This window comes from Falco punctatus (assembly GCF_963210335.1).
Source record: "Falco punctatus genome assembly, chromosome: 8".
Taxonomy (NCBI): domain Eukaryota; kingdom Metazoa; phylum Chordata; class Aves; order Falconiformes; family Falconidae; genus Falco; species Falco punctatus.
The window spans coordinates 56,950,430-56,972,206 of NC_137588.1; the positions used below are offsets into that span (position 1 = coordinate 56,950,430).

At 43.9% G+C, this 21,777-nt stretch overlaps 1 protein-coding gene across 2 annotated transcripts in view; it reads right to left on the reverse strand.

Annotated features, from left to right (window-relative positions):
- SGCD (sarcoglycan delta) overlaps nt 1-21,777 on the reverse strand; it is a 355,601-nt gene that overhangs the window by 183,468 nt on the left and 150,356 nt on the right. Inside the window, exon 1 of one of the 2 annotated variants that reach the window (XM_080398163.1) lies at nt 13,652-21,613. The exons of the other annotated variant lie outside the window; for it this stretch is intronic. The gene's annotated coding sequence lies outside the window, so the exon portion shown is untranslated. Of the gene's footprint in view, nt 1-13,651; nt 21,614-21,777 lie in introns of those variants that run through there. 2 annotated transcript variants of the gene reach the window in all.

Consider the following 21,777-nt stretch of genomic DNA (forward strand, 5'->3'; position numbering starts at 1 on the left):
TTTTTTGGTTGCTATACAAGTATTAAGCCTTTGCTTTTGCAACCCTAGATACTCTTTTTAATCTTTACATATACCCAGCTTTTCTTAAATGTGGGTAACTTTATGCCCAAGAAACATGCTGCAGCTTGCCTACTTTGCAATACTGTAGACAAAAAAAAAGCATCTGAATGCTTGAAACGGGCTGTGTTTCTTCTGCTGTGTTGTAATAGCTCTGTTGATAGCTACTACCTAGAGTAAGCATGACAGGGTCCCTGAAGTACACATGAATCAAAGCAAAATAATAACAGGAGCATACACACGGACAAAAGGAGTGATGAATTTTCTGGGTTAGAAGGTATACAGTTTTGTTACTTATTTCTCTAAGGACTTTGGGTTTATTTTCCTTTTGTTGATTCAAGACCCTTTACTTATTTTTTAAACTTGTTTATTCCAAACATAAACCAGACATTAAATCCAAGCTGTTCAAAAAAAATATACGATTGAGAACATTTCAACTATAAACAATACTTGCAGATTTACTCTATGAAAACCGTAACCGAAAAGCAAAGGCTGACTCTTCAACACAGTGAAATCACAGACAAAATAGGCAGGAAACAATTTTTAAAAACCAATAAACCACACACCACCATTCCAGACCTGCTTAATAGCATTCCGGGGCTTTATAAAAAGTAATGATCATCAACCATAAAAGCAGACTTTTAATTAGCAAACTGATGAATTCTATAGAACAGAGAGTCACATTATTTTTTTTTTCAGAGCCTCAGGTGTGTTTATACAACTTACTAAAATGAAATCTTTCATTCAACCTAAGCATGCAACCATACACAGCACAATATACAAGTTCTTGTTTACATAGCTAAATTGTGATTAATGTGCACCATATGGAAGCATGGGACAGCCCCAGTGAACAGTTGTGTCTGTACAGAAACTCATAATGGGTTTGTAAAGCAGGCGACCTGGCACTTGCGAGGGAATAGGGAATGGAAAAAAGGATTAAAACAGAGTATCTGCCAATGGGTTAGCAATTTTTAAAATAGCAACGCTGGCAATTAGAATAAATAGAAAATAAAACTTCAACTAGGCAAAATAATTCTGCAAGTAGCGCTCGTGAATGCAGTAGATAATCGGGACAGGTACTTAGGACACGGGGATTATGTGTGGGTTTTCATTAACAGAAAGAATGCAAGCGATATTTCATCTAGCAAATTGCATAACCAAACTGAAAGATTAAGCTAGCGTGTTAATCTGAATCAGGAATGCACAGGAATGTATAATGAACGTATCGTTCAGGCAGCTCCTGGCATGACACAGTGTCAGTAAGCAGACCACCAGGCGGTGTAACCTAGCACAGCTCCAGGCGGCTACAACACCCCACAGCCGCTGAAAATACTCTTCCTCCTGCCCCCAGCTGAGGGAGCTTCCAAGCTAACACACTCTTGCTGTATGACTTGCCATATAGCTGGTATGGCCAGCAGAAAAGGGCAGTTAAAGGTAGTCCCTGAACACAGTAATGACATTCAACCAATACTGTCCGGATCCCTTAGCAGCCCTTGTGCTTTTGCTCCATTCTCGCCTATGCTGGCCCCGATGCTGGAGCAGATGCAAACTTCTGGACTCCTGCTAAGTCTCAACTAATTTGAAATAAATGACGTATAAACACGATTGAAACAGCAGAGCTGCAGACCATAAAATCTTTACCTATGGTTTGTATCACAGAGAGGAGACCGATAGCTCAAAAATATTATTTTTTTCTTGAGTAGAGTTGTTAGACAGAGAAGAGACCCTGAAGTTGTCACTTGCCAGAAAAATGGAAGCTGTCCTACCTAATGTCACCACACAGGTCTCCCCTGTAACCCTTCTATACAAGGCAATCGTAGCCTGTAGTTGCTGACTTCACAATTGAACATGTTCTGTTTTATATGCCTACAGCAGCTATTTTTCATTGGGATTTTGTGCATTAGGTTTCCCCCTCCCCGTCCTTTTTCTAATAAGATGGGTAGAATAAGAAAAGAGGATGAAAAACTAAGTATTAAATAAGTTTTCTAGCATTTCACAAGCAAATATCCTAAGTATATTAATTCCAAAAGAAGGGAAGGGGAAAGTCCATGGCTTGGAATCCTGAAAAGTTTGTAAGGTTTGTCCAGCCCAACTCAACACAGATGAGCCACATGAGCCAAATGTGACTTTCGGTAAAACTATGAAAGTTTTGACTTTCCTGTCTCTTTTATAGAGCTAATCACAGGTGCAGAGCTGCTAGAAGCTGGATCAAAACCACAGCCACAGCATTTGATACAAGATCACTCAGCTTTCGGAGCTTAAAACCCTCCTTGACCTGTGACTGAGCAGCCACTTGTCCTGCAGAGCATTCAATTTCTGCCAAACTTTGCCAGTTGAAAGGGTATTACAAACAAATGCACCACTAACAGTTTACTCATACAACATTTAAAAAAACCACCACCCCAAAACCACCAAGCACAAGAAGCAAGCTCTAACAAATACGCTCAAAAAGCCGACATCAACCTTGAATGAATTTGCTTCTGCTTACAAGTCTCAATAAAATCTTCGAAACAGACTAAGTTTCTAGAAACAGAAAGAGCCTGATGGAATGGATGCTCCAGCCTGATTTTCTGCAGGGTATCTAAAAGACTTATTTTCAGGTACTGGTACCTATTGAGGAGTGGGGGTAACCCGAGGCATGAGCGCACACCTGGGGAGCACTGATGTCCCCCGTGCCTGTTTGTGACACACACGGCTTAACCACAGTGTCCCAGTACCTGTTTCAGGTTTGATCACCAGTTGGGTGCTCTTCGAAGGGAGCAGAGCCGAGCTGAACCGTGAGCCTGGCTGACACCCCCCTGCCCTCCTACTGACCTTGGGTTTGAATTACTCATCCTGAACAAAAATGAGACGATCCCCTGGACAGGAGCTCTGTGCAAAAGGACGGCTGCAAGTCTCTGCTGCGGACTACTCATTGCCACAATCCATAGAGAAATGGGTCCGAAAGGGCTCTGGAAATGGAAGTGACCTGGCAGTTAACACAGGAGACACGTACCTGAAACACATGGGAAGCTGGGGCTTGTAAGAGCCCTTCGGTGACAGAAGCCAGCAAGACCATCCAAACTGCATCAATAACAGACAACTCGCACACTTTGTCAGAATTTCCTACGCCAAACCACTCTGCCAATATAATGTGCAAAATAAACTGAAGCTCTTTCTTTCCACATGAATATCTGGCCAGAAGCTAAACTATGGCACCCAATGCCCTCAGATCCCTGTGGAAGCACCGCCCGTGGGGTGTGGGACAGGTCTCGGGCCACCCAAACGCATTGCTTCATCGTAGAGAGGAATTAACTCGGGAAGAGGAATCCTCCCCAGCAGCAGTATTGCTCATCTGCATTCAAGTCTGTACCTAAGGAAACGGAGGCTGCTTTTTTAAGGCAAGTCATGGCAAATGGATCGGGGGGAGCTACGGGAGAGACAGCCGAGGTTCCTGAGCCTTTGCAAACAGTTTCGCTCTGCAGACCATGGCTCTGAGCGTGACCCCGAGCTCAGAGCAGAGCTCACCTGGCTGCTGCCGCCTCCCCCGCAGCCCTTCGCAGAGCGGGCAGGGAACACGTACCCAGCACGGTTCACCTCTCGGCTGCTGGGCCACCCCCTGCCCATCCCGCAGCCGGTTTCACGTTATGCTGCTGAGCAGATTTACCCGACACAGTGCTCGCAGGACTGTACAGTAATGACAGCAAAAGAGGCGCTTCATTTCAGGGATGGCTGTATGCTAAGAAGGGCGTAAAAGCATAAATCAGGCAAAGAGACCTGCAAAAGCCTGCTCTGTATTCCTCCAGTTCTTCTGGCCTCATTTTCTTCTCGCACATATTTTTACCTTCTTTGCCCTGCTCTGTTTGGAAACTCATCTAATTGTCACTTGAGATGACAAATGTCCTTTGCCTCAATGCCCCTTCCTCAGTAACGGATGTTTCCTTTCTGTATCACTCTGCTTGTAGAATTCATTTTCTTAATTAAGTGATGCCTGCATTTATCACTTCCTGATTTTTATTTTACGTCTTTCCAGCTCTTTTTTTTTTTTTTTTTCCCTTGGCAAACATGCAAGAAAACCACTGCTCATGCTCTTTATTTTATAAACTGAGGTCTAAACATCATAAATCCTCCTCTTATAAAAGCAGCAACTTCTGGTACCGCAGTTAGCTTTTACCTTAACCTGCTGGTTTTGCTATTTCCTGTAAAATATAAACATGCATTCGGTGCAGCTCTGGAAGGAAAATGAAGCATACCCTTATCAATCAAAAAGATTTGAGGCCAAAAAGTGCTATTCTGATCATTAGTTTGACAGCCCATGCAACACAAAACAAACATTTCTCCCTGGAATTCCTGCACATGTTAATTCCATTTAAGAGCACTTGTTTGCTTTCAGGCATGGATTTTCAGTCTGGTGACCTGAAATTGTCCATGTTAGAATGAAAACAAACCAGCAAATATTACATTCTTCACTGTCTTTTGATCTGTTTGCTCTTTTCGTTACCACTGCGCTACTGTACTACTTTAGAGTCAACCGAGAAAAAAACCCTATTTTTAGCAATGATGGTGATTTTTTTTCCCCCCTTTTGTTACCAAAACTAACCAAATGTTTCATCCACCATCTGATTTTAAAGAGGAGAACGACAATACGATGTCTTCTACAGCAAGAATTCTGAAGTTTAAGCTTTCTTAGCTGAATGGGGAAAAACAATAATCTAGGGTTCAAGAGCATCCACCGAAGTTTGTACATTGCTGCCTCCTATGACCTCTCTGAACACTGCTACCCTGTTATAAATAGGGCTCTCTTCTGCAGGAAGATAACTTTTTACCTAGAACATGAAAATACTTTGGTTTTTTATTGTTTTAAGTTTCTTCCCCTCTCTCTTTCCTTTCCTCCTACATTTTTTTCACCCACCACCACAGCAACGGCAGCAAAGCAGGAGAAAGCAAACGCATTTCAGTGGCACGGTATTTGGTATGGGGCGAGGAAAGCGCCGCTTGCACAGCTGGTACCTGGGATTTCCTGACAATCTCCCATACCAAAGCTAGCTGGGGTCAACACCACTTAACCTACAAATTCAGATGCAATGGAATACATTCAATCCATTCGATCTACAGACCTTATAGTATCTGACATCACCCGTGCTAAAAAGGGTGTCAAATTAAGACAGCAATTGTTTTGACTTGCATCTGAAGAATTAGCAATCCATACTCTGGAAAAATGGCAATGAAAGGAGAAGACGGAGCATTTCCCCCGCAGAGAGCTGACGCCGCGGGTTCCCACCTCTGCGTGACAGCCCTCGGCTGGGGTGTCCCCTGGAGCTCCTCCAGACCCAGGAGGGTGGGACCATGCACAGCTCACTCATCGGTCTCCCACACCACACCATGGTGGGACCAAAATGGATAGCTGTCCTGTGGCAGCCACTTAAGACCCATCATACTGCTCATCTCACTCTACATCTACAAGGAAAACATCTCCCTTTGGACAAGTTATTTAAATATCCTCTACAGTCAATGGAGACAAAGAAGCCCTTTTAGGATATGAGTCATCTGCTCCACTGAGATGTAGATCTTAAAATAGAAGTATCGTGCCTGAAGGAAGGATCTGTTTCCACCCCTTGATGATGAAAGGGATCTCCATGAGTAGGTCAAACGTTGAGATCCATCATTTCATATGAAACCTTAATTAATAAAATGAATCCAAGTCAGTGTCCAAGTCGGTCACATATATTCAAAACAACTGAAACTGCTAAATAGCCCCAGAACATGAAATAATAATCGGTCTACTCGTTCAACCCGCTTGGCTCCCAGCTTTAACATATTTGCTGAGGAAAAAAAGTAACGGTAAAATATGATTCAGTACGTACTCCTACAGCCTCAGCATCTGGTGGACCTCTGTGCTAACAGGGTAGGTCACGGTACACCCAAAATGTCACAGCAAATGATCTCATGAGGGAATTACATAGGTCACAGAAGAAAAGAGCCAAGAAAAGAATTTTATACCTGTCACTCCCTGTATAAAAACTTCAGACAGTCAGAGCAGACACTCTGCTACGTACCCAGAAAAGACAAGGAAATGAAAGGAAAAGGAGGGAAGAGAAAGCAAAGGGAGATTGTTACTATGAAATACAAGATGATTAAATACTGTCAGGCTTTAATCCCAGCTGACAAACAGAGCTGCATGAGATATGGCTTGATTAATTAGAAGGGAAAAAGGCTGTGACACAGGCATATGAGGCAGAAACACCAAAAGGATGGATTTGTTATTTATTTATTTATTGTTAAATAAAAAGCATTTGCTAATGAAAGAAAAGCCACTCGCCTGGATCTAAAACTTCCAGCCCTACTTCTAAATCCTAATGCAGTCTCCCAGCACATACTGGGGGGAAAAAAGATCCCATGGTTGAATTTGCTTTTCGTAACAGAATTTAATTCAGGCCCTGTGTAAGCCTTTCTGGTCAGCACGCTGGGATTTATAACTAGTGCCAGCCAAGGACAACCCTGGAAAGGCGGGTTCAGTGTGCAACGGCAAGCTGACCGATGGCCAAAAGGACTGATGTAGGACATCCCTCAGAGCACGGAGACGAAAGACTTCAGAGAGGTGCAACGTGAAGGTTTTGAGAAGCCAAAGTGTCAGGAGAGATGCAGTTCAGCGAGCATCAGTAGGGAATGAACTATTGTGATTTTTTTCTCTCTCCTTTCACGTGACTATTCAGTATTCAAGGCTTTTCTTCGGCTCTACTAAGGGAATTTGATCACAGCATTAGGGTTTTTTTTTTTTAGTATAGCTGCCTGTCCCCCAAATAAAAAGCATAGCGTACATTTATTCCTAAAGATAGATATATACATATATAAATATTAATCTGAAACATGAAGCTTTATTCAATCCTAAGCCATGCTCTCTGGCCACAGCTCTGCCAAGAACAGTCTCCTGGGTTCTTTCCCACAGAGCCACGCTCTGTTTGAGGCACCATGTTGTCTGAGACGTGGCTCTTATTTCACCCAGACGAACCCTGATGAAACTCAATTTCTTGTTCCAACATCCACAATTGATCTGGCATTTGGAAAGCAGTTGCCGTTGGTTTAGCAGTTGTGAAATAAATGGGGATTCAGTTCTGGGCTGCCTGGAAACCAGTCAGCCTAGGTCTAGCGTGGCACTGCTAAGGTGAGCTTTTGGCTGGTGACTTGGGAAAGATACGAGAGAACAGCCAAAATAAAAAATGAAAGAACAAGCAAAATGAAAAGGAAAGAACAGCTTTGTTCAATGGTACGTTTCCCAGATATCCTAGCAAGGGGAATAGCTCATTTAAACTAATTCATGTTAAAACTGAAAAGATGTAGAACACGTTTCCATAGCCTGGGTAAGGGAAACCTGACCGAGACAACATCTGCTACTGGCCCAACTCGGATGCTCCAACAAAATCCCCTGAATTAAAGCTAAAACTGTCAAGCACTTCTGGCTGCTGGAGATGTATTGTAATCAGGTACGTCACTGGGAAGGAACACAACCTAAACCAAGAGACTGAACAACCTCTACGTTACAGCAGGCAAAAAATAATAAAATAAAATAAAATAAAAAATTAACTCTGAGGAAGAAGCAGCAGCTGTGCACGTTCTCACTCCCGACTGTCAATCAGGGGGATCCATCCTTGCTGCAGACCCTGCAACCCGCAACCCCCTGGCCCACGTCAGGGGCCAGTGACCTGCAGCATGCGGCAAGCGCAGCCGTACACGCGGGTCTGGTTTAGGTGCAGACAGACCTACTATTTCTCTTTACACCCCTGTGAGCGTGTGTTGCTGTTCGAATGCTCCGTACTTCTGGCCTGCTGAAAAAGACCAGCTTTCCGCCCAGCACCGCCATCCCAGGGATCTGAACACACTCCAACACGCCCTCTCCCCCTGAGGCAGCACGATCAGATCATCCCCTACACATTTACGGGACTCTGTCAGCACCTGTATGAGGTGCCCTACCCTACCGAGATTTTATTAATTTATTTTAATAGCAAGATGCTTGCTTTAACCTAATTTAGCCAGCAGAGATGACTAGGACACCAGGAGGTGAAGAGTTCAAAACAGATTAAAAATCCAAGTTTTCCTTAATCACAATTTCAGTTTTCCTCACTAAACCACTCAACCTTTTCAGATACCAATTCCAACACCAAGAAATAAGAGAAGGAAAAGCAAAGTGAAAGAAGATACAAGAGAGGGAACAGAGAGAGGAAAACAGAGACAATCCATTACAACCCCATAATTTCCTCCTGCAAAATTTCAGTTTGCATGCACCGCTGGTTCAATTACTGTATACAGCTTTACCCTTCAGCAGAACTAGAATTACAGAAAAACCCATTTTTAAAGGTTAGTGAGAGAATTTTTCATTGACAGTGACCTGCTTCAACAGGGGCACACAATGTAAGGTAGGAATTGTATTTGGCTTACTCCTCCAAAACAGATATTTAAACCTGTTTGGGGCTGCAAGTGAAATATGTCTGGTCATCTTAATCTACTCCCCACAGAGAGCAAAGCCAAGGAACAAACTCACTCGATTACCAGGTTCTGCACAAAATACTGAACCTGGCATTACAAAGCACGTTTTCCCGGACAAGGAGCTGATCCCTACAGCACTTTTAAGAGTAGATAAAAAAACCAGGAGTCACAGTGACACGGTTAGCAGATCAGAAGGGGCAAGGTTTAATGCTCCTAGATCAGAAACTCCGCTCCTTTTCTCACACAGCTGTGCCATCGCTCTCTGAGCCCTTTCTCCTAGCACTCCTTTGCTGTTATTCCAGAACTTGTATTCACGCGAAGGCAGGGATGCTGGGCTACGTGGGGCGCAGCCAGCACGGGATGCCAGAGGAGGCTGGACACAAAGGCTGCAGCTCTTCCGTGTTTTCACAAGCGCAACTTAAAAGTTGTTCTAATGTGCTCAAGAGCGTAAGGCCAAAAGGGCTATTTTGATGAGAAATAAGTGGGGTTACTGATGAAGTATCATTTTTAATTGCCTAGGCAATTGTAAGTGTGTTGCCAGCACCTGTTAGATAAGGCAGGAACTTTTTTTTTTTTTCTCCTCCTCTCAGAAAAGTGTGTTTCTCCAAAATGTTTCATTCACCAAAGCTATAACCAGAAGCACAAAGTTGTTCATCTGCAGTTTAGACCCTTGAAAACCATCTGATAAATACTTTCTCTTTTAAATCCAGGAAGAGTGACCCTGCACCTTGCTAGAGAAGAGCTCTCCAAAGGGAGCAGCAAAAGCATCTGTGGTAAATCAGCAGCCACGTGGCTTCATTGAGCCTGGAGAAGGGCTGAGCTTACAGGATGCCACTGATGCTAAGAAAATATGGAATTATTCTAACTATTTACACAATCAGCAACACTAAGACAAGACATAGTAAAAGCAGCGAAAGCACTACTGATTATATTATTCCAAACTTAGTGTACTCAACCCAACATGCAGTTCTCCAGGGGAATTTTCTTGATTATTTTTTTTTAATCAGCTAAATTATAGCCTTCCAAAAAACTCTGGGCAAATGACAGCTTATTCTTCGAGAAGGCTGCTGTACAATTGGACTCATGAAATATCAAGATCATTTCTGTGGAATATATTCCCATTTCCCATCCTAATTACTGATGGATTAGTTAGTGTCACTGGAATTATAATAATTTGCCTAAGTAGCAAGTTTTTAAATAAAGATGGAAATTGCATTCAGAAGCTCCTCTCTCACACATTATTTATACATACCGCGTGTCTGTTTACTCTCCATGCATGAGTGGCTATTTTGTCCCTAAAGATCCAAGATAACGTGATAACAAGGATCCTACAAGCACATACACACTTTCATCTTTTCTCACTTGCAAGCATTTCCATTTACAGGATTATCATCATGCTAATGCATGTCTGCCAGCTGTCACCCTGCTGCATTTTATGCTCGCAGCAGTGCCTCCCTCTCTCCCTCCACGTGCACCTGCATCATGCATGCAGGGGGCTGTTCATTCCAGCAGTGACTAATTCCCTCTTCACCTTCAGAAAAGATAAAAAAACAAACCTTCCTTCCACCTTCCAGCTGCAGCGCAGGCAGGCTAGTTGGCTGAAGGCCATGCACCCTCATCCCAGCTCTGACCCCCAAGCAAACCCTGCTCCTGCATGGAGCTCGTGGTGCTGTGCTGACCCCCTGCAGGTGACCGATTCTCCCCGTGGTGATACCATGCACCGATTCAGCCATTTGGGGGTATTTTCCTCCTTCCCTCTAGCTGTTCCAGTCTCAGTATGGCTTCCAAAAGGCTATGAGCTTTTTTTTCCTTTTTGAGTAATTAATTTGCACAAACAAAACCACTTAGCACTACACATAACAAAACCTCCTGGAATAGGCTAGGCATCACCAACTTGTCATTGCTATGCCATTTGTAGCTGGCTGATTGCTTTTCCCCCTTCAAAACCAAACATAAAGTATCTGGAGGAGAAAGAAGGACTTGTTTCCAATCTAAACCGGTCTCTCCAAATCCTTGCTATCTGCGGTATCTCTCACTGCACGAGGGTAAGGGCCATGCTGGGGCCATCTCCAGCAGGATTCAGAAACCAGGTGAGCACAGGCCCTGGTGAGAAAGCATCCTCCGACCCTCTGTCCATCCCCTCATCTCCACCAGCCCTGGACCAGACTCTGAGGCCAAAGCCCTGCAACAACACTAACCCTAACCCTGCCCCGAACTTACTCCTGACAGCCATAGCCTCCTACACGCTAAGGAGCAAGATCAAGAGAATATTTGGCCAAATACACAACCTTTTGAAGCTTTCCCAAAGTTCCAAAGTGTTGTTTCTCTTTCACATCCATTTCGGCCATTGTAAAAATCTTTTTAACCCTCACAGCAGAATAACTGGAACTTAAAATCAAGCCATCTTCCCCCTTAAGCCACTAGAAAAAGCTCAAGTGCGATGCTCCTGCTCAGCCCAGCGTGGTTCATTGAGTCTTAAAACCACACTGGTGCCCTGGTTGGGGCTACACAAGAGCTCACACGGCCACCAGGCTGGAACCAGGGGACCCTGCATGTGTAGCACATGTATCTGCTGGGGAGATTAGCTCAACAAAAGATTAATAATAAAGCCACAAAGGGAAATCAGCCACTAAACTGCTACCAAAAGCCACACAGGGAACTGGGCGATTAATGTTTTGAAAATCCTCCCTATCAATCAGGGGCTATTCTATGGAACAAGATATGTTAGACACATCGCCAATTAAAGGGAAAACTATATTCAGTTATTTGGGAAGAGAGTTTGTACCTGTCAGAGGCTCAGAAAATGAGAAATTTTCACTACTCTTAGACGACTTTCTTCTTTTTCTGGGAAAACAGGCCTATTTTGAACAGTGGCAACACACTGTCCCGGGAGGAGGCACTCGGTGCACGCAGTGGGAGGAGGACAGCATCACTGCTCCCATTTCACAGGGGGTGCAACAGGAGGCTCAAGGGCCCCAAGGACACCTTTCCCACAGCGAGAGGGAGGAGTACAGCCTGTGAACGCAGAGCCCCTATTCCAGCCACAACTACGAAATAATACTCTTGTATACGTAGGCAGCAAGCACAAAATATTGGCAGGAGCCCTAGCGTGGTAATGCACAAGTGTGACAAGAAACATGAATTATCGCTTATCTTGTGATATAGAAGCAACAGGGCCCCAATTCAGCGCGATATTCCAACAAGTTTGGTAAACATACCAGAGACTGTTTGATAATAATTTTGCCTGTTTCCAGGAGAAAAAAAAAAAAAAAAAAAAAGACATTTTGAAGTTTGTGTATGTGATGTCGGTTCATTTTTTCAAAGGGGCAACATGACAGCTGTGTTGGAGATAATCAAGAAACCTGGGGGCAATTAGGTTTTAACGCTGTGACAGTGGGGAAGTGCATCAACCTCCTTGTTACAGCCACAAGTTCTTGGCAAAATGTTCTATAATAAGGCACATAGGATGTCATCATTTGTTTGCAGAATATTTTCCTGATATTTTTCTTTGTTTGAAACCATGCAAGGAATTATTTGCAGATGGCAATCATAGCTACAGCACCCTATTTCACTTCAAGTAAACATTATTACAGTTATAATCTACATTAGGCAGAGGAAAGGAACTTTTGCAGACACTGCTACCTTACACTAACTGAAAAACAAGTATGACACCCAGCAGTGCTACAGAGGGCACTTTGATTTCCCTGGTACATCTATGCCTGATGTAGGGATGTTCTTCACTGTCTCTGGTGATTACCTCACATCTGACAAATTACTAGTCTTCCCAAAATCCCAGCTAAGGGTGAGGGAATGCCCTTGGAAAGACGGAAAGTCCAAAGCGCAGAGAAGCCAGCTGAATTATTCACAGAAACTATGTTCCAGAAACAAATGCTCAACCTGGGCTCTGTTTTTCCACTCTTAATTTCTTCTGTTGGCACACAGTAATTTCCCATTTGTTCACAAACATTTATGAGTGCATCCTCTGTGGAAATCAAACATTCAAGGTCTGCTTGGAGCACGTTCTCCTGATACAAAGACTGTAGCTTGGGCTGCTACAACATTAAGAATGAAATGGACTTCACTACATCACAGCAATCTCACCTGTAAGTCACTCCCTGAGCCTAAAAGCCCATCTAACAATCAGTCACTAAAACCCCACGTGTTTTCATCGTATTCCAGAGTAGTTCTGCAAAGCAAAGGTTTGGGGATCCACCGTCCCTGCCACAGACTCCTGACATGCTGCTCATGAGAATGACACAGCTGAGGGCAGAACTGCCACCCATCCCCTCCCCGCACCCTGGTGTTCCAGCTGCCAAATGCCGAGGGTCTTCTCCTCCTCCTTATATTTTTGGTAGCAGCACTCTTACGCTTTTCCTTCTCCAGTTCAATGAAACCTATCTGAATCCTTGATCGTTTCTCATAGTGGTCTTGCAGAGAGAGAAAATGGAAGGAGACATGAGTTAGGCACGATCTCCCTCACCACTAAGTGATGCGCTGGGGGACAGGGAGGGGAGAGCGCCCCATCCCCTCGCCACCGTAACCCCCTTTCCTCCCCATACTCCCCCTGACTCTGTGAGTTCGAAATCAGCTTTAGCGAGTCTACACTGTGGAACATAAAGCAGAGCAGTATCAGCTTCAGCAAAAGATCTACAGCACCAAATGCACAGCATCCAGCCAGCATGCCTCACCTGCCAGGGCACGGAGCCCTGGTGGGACACAACGCTCAGACGGCCATTCGACTCCCAGGTCCAGAGCCCCAGCCAGCCCCAACAGCTTCCAGCTCTCTCCCCTTCTCCCTGAAGGCTGTAGGCACCCACAGCAGCACCAAATGCAAGCTCCGGCCAGTGCAGTTTTACATTCCAATTTGCACAGGTGTAAATCGACTACTCAAAGCACAGGAGAATCATCTTTCTTTAGCAACCCAAGGTGAAGAGATGACCTGCTTTCAGCTGTACAACCTCCCTTGCTCAAAACTCCCCATGCCACACGAGCCTGCTGCCCTTTGCCTTCCCTTCCCATGAAGGCGATCATAGATTCCCACACTGCAACCTGCACTGCCGCAACACAGAAAGCACCAGATTTCCAGCAACAGAAAGAAGGGGACCAAAATAAGGAATTCATGATGAAAGGTTACCTGTTCTCAAGTCTTCTCTTCTGGTTCTGTGCTCAGACTTCTTGCCTGACATAGTTTGGTTTTATATGCAGGTCACTCAGTCATTCTTCTCACATGTACACCAGGCGCTGCTGGAAAATGTGGCCATTATCCATCAAGTCCTTTGCTTTAGTCAGCTTCCAGCAGAAGAGTAATAGATGCACTTGTGTTGTCACATCATTGTCCAAAATGTCAGGGTAAAAAGCCCTGAACATTAACAACTCCCTAAGGAAATCAGTTCTTAAAAAAATAGAATGTGGGGACAGAAAAATGCAGAGCATCCCTTATTATCAGGGATGAGTTATGCAGAAAAATGTCCTGACTAGCTGTATGCCAGCCAAGTACCCACGCTGTGGTTTTATTTCCGCTGAAGTTTACATTGCATACGGATAAAGAAACATGTGCACATGTTGGTTTTAATTTCCAGGATCAAAAATTAGAAATAGTCTTCTCTTTGGACATCATACATTAAAAGAGACATATCAGTTTCTAGGGTGAGTGTAATCTCTTCCCAGGGCACTTGCATTAAGATTCAAACAGCGCGGTGAGGTGATAGCATCAGGCAGTGCAAATTTTCATAGACAGTAAAGGAAAAGGGGGGAAAAAACAGAAAAGAAAAAGATGAAATCAAAGATGACAAGGTGCAGTTAGTCAAAAGTTAGGAGGAAGCGGAGGTCGGGCACACAGACTAATCAAGGTGGCACGGTGATACCTTCCTAGTGCGGTCCATCTCTACGGTCTGCTTTTAAAGGATTTGTTAAAGTTAAGGGAGAACTAAGCAAAGCTTCAAATCTTTTAAAGCTGGCTAAAATGTAGACATGAACAAAGATATTTCTTTTCTGAGATGCACAAAAGAAAAGCAGAGTGGAATGGGAGGGAAAGAATACCCTGTCCTGAACAGCCTGAAGATGAATTTGGGTGACCTCTACTCACTAATTCCTAAAAAAAACCCCGACCTGGGACTACAAACCCTGCAGAGGAGCTGTCACCAGCCCTGGCAGGTTTATGCTATTGGTACATATTTTCACATTTGCGGCTGCAAGTGCCCAACATCAAAACCTCAAATGAGAAAGGTAATGTGAAATAAATTCGAGAGCGCTTTGCCCACTATGTTTTTGTTGAGTGCCCCTTTTACACAACCCCTCATCACAGCACAGTGAATACGTCTAAGAAAGGTGCTTGTAAAAAAAAAAAAAAAGAAATATAGCTGAAGTTAGACAAGGCTGCAGGAATCTGGCTCAGAGACAAGTAACATCACCAGTCCAGTCACCTGGACCAGTGAGATCCCTTGCCTCTCCAAACTCAAATGCGTGCAGCCTCATCCATACAAAGTCTGGGAAGGGACCCTCCAACCCATGTCCCATCACAGTGCCCCTTCAGACAGGGGAGGCACGGCCACGCTCTCAGGGCTACAACCCACCTCCAGTTCCTTAACTGGGCTCGTGTATTACTGATAAGTAATTGATACACAGGAAATGAACGCGAGGCCGCCACGGAGTCCGCTCCTGCATACAAATACAGGCAGCTGAATGTGAATCAGCAGCAAACACTGCAGCCCTGCCATTCCTATGGCATTTCCAGTATGGACGTGCTTAAAATATCTCAACGTAAAGTGTTTCACTTTGTACAAATGATGCTGGCGTGACTGCTCAATGCCTTTTCAGAGAGGAAACTGCAAAGGGTTGAAGGGATCAGATAAAAACAAAGATAATGTGTTATGCAGACACTACTCTGGATGAATATCTAGAGAAGAGAGAGACTTTATGGGGCAGCACAATAAGATATCAAGATAAAGAGGAAAGGCACACAAAGGCGAGCATACAGTTCTCCACACATTCAGCCTTTAGGGAAAATCTTCCTATTTTTCTCTGGGAGCCAAAGAAAGCCCCAAAATTAATCTCTGTGCACAGCCTAAATTTGTATTTAGTGCCAACTTTGTGCCTGCATCAAATTCCTCCACAGCGTAAGATGCAACACTGTAAATAGGCTCATTTTCATTATTTTATCAAATTGTAACTTTCTCTCTGCAGCATTCTCTGAGGCTGGCAACACTGAGACGTGCAGGAAATGTAAATCGCTCCCCTTTTGATATGATAACTGTAGCAGTGAATTGCATCCCAGAAATCAGCTCAGGATTATAGCCGAGAACTCGCTGAAAGGCACTTAGCTGTGGCGTTGTGCCAGAAGGGTAAACTTCAGCTGGCAGGTCAGTGCAAAGCGGGCTCAGGTCTTGGGAAAGAAGAACAATACATAACATCCAGCTATCTGCGGCTGCACAGACCTCAAAGCCAACAGCCTCAGGGTCAATGTATAATTAAAGGATGCTAACAGGTGTTAAAAACAAGTGTGTATTTATGTATGCAAATACACAGGAGAGCAGTATTAAATATGAATAAGCACCTAGGAAAGCAACAGCCAGCAAGCTGTAGGATAAAATCTATTTGCCAGACAAATACAGATATATATAAACAACCACATACACAAAAAAATTGCATTTCCTGCACAGAACTATTTGTGGTAGATAACATTATAATAATAATTTTAATCATGCATCGTTTATTTAAATAATTTTTCAGTTTCAAAGATTCAGCGGATGCTGGAATGCAAATAAAGATAATCAGAAAGTGAAAATAAATGTTTTCCCAACGTCTTATTTTCATCCATAAATGCCACTGGTTAACAGCTACTAGCGTGAACCCTGGGCCAGAACTCCCCTGCATTCGGTACTGCACAAACACAAAAATAAAAAGCTGTCTGAACCCTAAGGAATTTGTAGCTCTAACAGAAAAGAGGCAGCAGATGGATATGGACAGAAATAATCAGGAAGTAGTAGTTAACAAGGCAGGAGTTAGTCTCAGCAAACCAAATCCCTGATTGCTGGGAGCCTTGTACAGGCATCACAACAAAGAGGAGTTTTGATCATCGATGCCCCACAACACACGGAGCTCTGCACATCCTTCATCTTCGCCGCTGTGCTCCATCTGTTGCCTCTGCGCTTGCTGGCAATCGTGCCGTGTTCACCTACTACACTTTGTCTTTTAACACAAAAACTCTTCGGGCCAAGGACCGTCATATATGACCTCGCTCTCCAGCACCGAGCACAGTAGGGCTCAAACTGGTCATAGAGACCAATAAAACCATTCATGAACAAAATGCCTCATCAATAATGATGTTTATTAATAACTACTCCAACAGACTACGAGCATGCACGCACCCAGGTCTAAAGTAGAAATTAAGACCCACAAAACCCATGTAGAACAATAGAGGCATCCGTCGGTATTTCAGCAACAGTGCCTGCTGATCAGTCCACACAACTCTTGCTCTAAATCTGAACCTTGCAGAGAAGAGGATGAGTGGCTGGCACTTAATTATCTTGTGGAACTGAGACACACCATCAGCAAACGCACACACTACGCCCAGCCTCAGCTGGAACCTGCAGAGGCACCACACCACATACCACAGTAATAAAAACTAGCCTGACAGCTGGATGGCTATGACAAACACGAGCCATAAAAACATTTAAAACATCCTAAAACAGTTTTCTGTAACAGAAATATCATCTGCAGGATACAGCATTTTTGCTGGAAGGTTTTATTTCAGCACATTTGCCTCAATGCCCTGTTTATGACTACATGTTTCAGACTAATTTTAGGCCAATGAAGTATTTCATTTGTATAACCAAACCTGTCTTTCATAACACAAGACCATTCCACATGGCTTTCAGGTTCTTAAATTAAATGCTTAAAAGTCACGAGATGGGAAAATAAAATACTGTACAGCACCAATCCATCCTTTCCTTGTTCCCAGCTGGACCTACACTGCTGGGGAGCGGCTGCCCTTCCAGTCTGCACTTCCACAGTCATCAAAGGGTTAAACAATAAATTTAACCATTAGCGAAGTAGCAGTAAATGGTAAAAGGGTTGCTTTTGCAGCACCCCGGTGCAGCGTGTACAGCCAGGTGGGACAGACAGGCAGGAGGAACTGCAGCACTGAGCTCCCCTCCAAAGCTGCTCTTAGTGGCAGCAGGGACCCATCCATCTGAAGAGTTGGGCGCCTATCCTGAGCACTTGGTACCATACTAATAATTTCAGTGAGGTCCCCATGGAATAAAACTTCAAAACCACTCCACTTGCATAACAAACGAAGTATCTGGTTTTGAGCATTTCATATCTTTGCACCAGGAACATTATGAACATACATTCTTATAGCTAGGATTCAGTTCTCTATGTCTTTGGAGTTTTTATGGTTATTTTGGTGGGGTTTTTTGTTTTTTTTTTTTTTTTTTTAATTGTACATTTTTTTTTTTCCCCTTGGACATCTCCCAAAGATAGAAAATACTGCTCAGAGTCAAAGTTCATGGAGACTTCACTCTGCACAGTTAGGTGTGTTCCATATCTATTAATTACATTACATTTTCAGAAAGATATAGTAAAATACAGGGTAAGGACGCAGCTCCTACTTAAAGGCATGCTCAATAAAGTGTTAGCTGCAACTTCCATGCTTAAATGTGCAACGTGACAGATTTTCCAATGCAATTCAAACCTCAAAAGTGGAAAAGAAATAGCACGTAAATGGACCTCGCTTGCTCTTAAATCACTGTTAGCAAATCTTAATCTCTTTAAGTCTGGTAGTTTCAAATCAGGCCTATTTAACTTGCAAAGGTAGGTCAGGTTTTATTGATCACCTCTAATGCTTACAAATGCACTAAAAAAAAAAGAAAGAGTAATGAGACACACAGCTCAGTTGCTAAAGGCTCACTGGAAAAATATGTGGCAATATTTACAGCCTTCAAGCTATGCTGTTTTCAGTGCAATTTCTATACGCACCAGAATGCAGATTACATTTCACTGGATAGTGGGAAAAAAAAAAAAAAAAAAAAAAAAAAAAAGAGCCCTACCAGAGCAGAGGTGGGTCTTTGTGTTTATTAAACCCACAACAATTAACTGCCAGAACAGAGTCACAACAGCACAAGTCCATTTACTTTGCAGTTACTACTCCTCTACCTTTTTTCAATGCAGTATTTTGTGCCTGGATTTCCCACTCAGAGCCTATGCTATGCCCTGAATTTTGAACTACTAACAACTGGTAGCATTATCGTAGTTGCTATAGAAATAAGGCAGGCTTATTGTTATTTATATTATGGCATCACCTAGAGGTGCTTTTAATTAATCAGAGTTCCTTCTTCTACACCTTTCAGACAAGGACCAGAGCAGAAGCACATTTATAATACCAATGAGGTTTTTAAATACACAAGTGCTGACTATTTGAAGAACCTAGATTTTAAAGGAAAAAGATGACAAATAAAGGAAATAAATATATGTGATCTGGCTAAAGGCCAGTGGTCCACCTCTTAGCAGAGAAACCAGGGAATGCCTAAAGAACAAGTAGTGGGGCACTTTCCATCTGTTGGACAAGAACAGACTAAATTCATTGCAAGATGTAGACACAGCCTTACTCGATACAGCTTTTGGCTTCCCTACCCTAGCTGTTCGCGAAGGATTTCACTTATGAACCACCTCTCAGAAAAATGAAAATTATTTTTCCATGCAAAACTAAACATGATTTTCACTTTGTTATTTTTCATGCCATGCTAAAATAAAACCACAATGAGTTTTCAATTGATATCTGATATATCACTCCCTTTCCAACTATTAAATACTCATTTTTATGGCCTGACAGAGATACTAAATATAATATTCACAGACACATAAACACATAAAAACCCACTGCAGTTAATGTACTAGAACAGACACAGGATTTCTGGGTTTTATTCTACTGCAGACTTCTTGTACCACTCAGACAAGTTCCTTCATCAGCCTTTACACCCAGGCTTCCTCCTACGTCTAATGAACAGGTGAGCTGCAAAAATGGATCCCTGCCTCGGCCGTGCTCTGGAGCTACACTGCCAAACAGTTAGAAAAGACAATAATAAATAGCATAAACCCCATCATCAACTTCAGGCAATTATCAAATGTTTATTAGCCTCCAAAGTGAAGGCTAATAAACCTGCTTATTTTAGTGGATAAAGCCAAATTACCTTGATTGAAGTTGGTAAGTGTTCGAAGACGAACAGTTATGGCCTCATTTGCTTTTAGTTATTGTTGAGGAAATGTCAGCTCAAAAAGCTGGAAGACATTTCCTAGTTATTTAGGCAATGTGAAACTTGGGCAGTTATTTTCCAGGAAACATGGCCTGCCTGACAGGATTTAAATGAATAAAACTGATATTATTACAATTATCATTAGAAGACGATGTCCCTCATCAAAATGTGTCTGGATTTTAATTGACAAGGTCTGGGTTAATGCTGTGAAAATGCCAATGAAAGCAAAGCCTGTGGCTCAAACTAATTGTCAGCACTGAGCAACCTCAACCTCTAACCCACCGCAGATTTATCACTCTGTGCATACTGTACTCATGACAAGAAATGTTTGAATTAATCATTAACAACCAGAAATTCCTTCCAGACAGAAAGCGAGCAGAGTGCAGGGCTGCCCGCCCCCTTTCCCGCGCTCCCAAGCCACGGAGAGGTGCCTACGAGCCTTCCTAATGAGAAAGACCTGGTTTGTTGTTTTGCCACCTTTTCTTTTGAGGGCATTGCAAGGGAATCTTTCGGTTGTCCTAAAAGGAGGACAAAGACACTACTCTGAGCAAACTGTAGTGCACGTATAGCTGCACGTCCTCCTACCACCCTAGCCAGCCTCCCCCATCAGCTCCAGCACAGCCAAGAGAAGCACATGGTCTTCATGGATGAAGGGGTGATGGTACAGTGTGACCGTGCAGGGTCACACATGAACACAAGCCCCAACAAGGAGGCTAAGGGGCTTCTTACTCCCAGCAATACCCACACCATCAGTCCCTCTTCTCAAGAAAGGCCAGTGCAGAGGTGCAGCGTGCTTGGTTTCCAACCCAGCAGATGTGTGGTCCTTGCCCAAGGCACAGGGATCGCTACTAAGTGCGCCCAGCCTGCTCCTGCCGTCAATCTTTCATATACACTCATCCCAAATGCTGGCGGCAGTTTCTAGTACCAGACCATGCGACTGAGCATCCACCACCTGGGCTGTCCCACCAGTTAATTCAGGGCAGGCCTCACCGTGGCCACTGGGATTTGTCAAACTGAGGAGCAGCCCAGTGAGCTTCCTCTGTAGTGGTGGCCGTTGGCCCCAGTGCATCGGGCCACATTGGTACAGAGACCAAGATGTAGTCAAAACCCCAGGAGAGAAGCCAGCAAAGAGTGGGATGTGAGCACAGGCCCCGCGCAGTGGTCCTCTGCGCTTTGGTGGCATCCCTGGGGCAGCACAACAGGGCAGAGGAGGACTTACACCCTCCCTACTTCAGTCACAAGCTCAGCACCACTTTGGAAGGTGCCCTCAGCTGCAGCAGCAGTCAGTACCACTTCTCCCACCCAATTTCATAAACAAAATGCAAAGGGGTCTGTAAAAAGCTTCCTGAATTCTCTATCTTATTTACATTTTGCCTACCGCAGCACACTGGTGCAGACTCTCCAGAATGTCACTGGGCAGTAGGAGAGGAGCTGAGAGCCTCTGGTTCCTGACAGAGACATGAGGTCTGCCAGGGTAAGGGCACAGTCCTGAGCCTCATGTTGCCTTTTCACATGCAGTTTTCACTGGGAATGCTTTGGTCCTCAGCTTCTTCACCCATGCAGGTTACGGCACTATCACAACACAGCTTGAGCAGACATCAGCGTGCTGGTCCCCCCAGCCCATCTTTACACGACATCTGATGCAAAACTAAAGAGTTCCTTCTCACATGACATTAAGACTGGAAAGCACAGCAGGACTGCAAAGAAAGGAAGAGGGGAATCTCCAAAAAGATCAGCGGCCAGTTCCTGAGGTGGGGGAAAAGGCATACGGCTACTAATGTCAAAAGGCACCACGCTTGTCTGGTGAGATATACATGGAGCTTACTTGCTCCACCTAGGGGGGGGGGGGGGGGGGGGGGGGGGAATTAAAAAAATATCTCCCCGTTATCAACTGACTAATCAGGAGAAGACAACAGACACCATCTGCTGTGGTGAAGAAGTAAGATGCTACCTTGCTTAGAGGGTGCCAGTGCCAGTGTCAGCAGGGTCTCTGCTGGCCCCTTCCCAG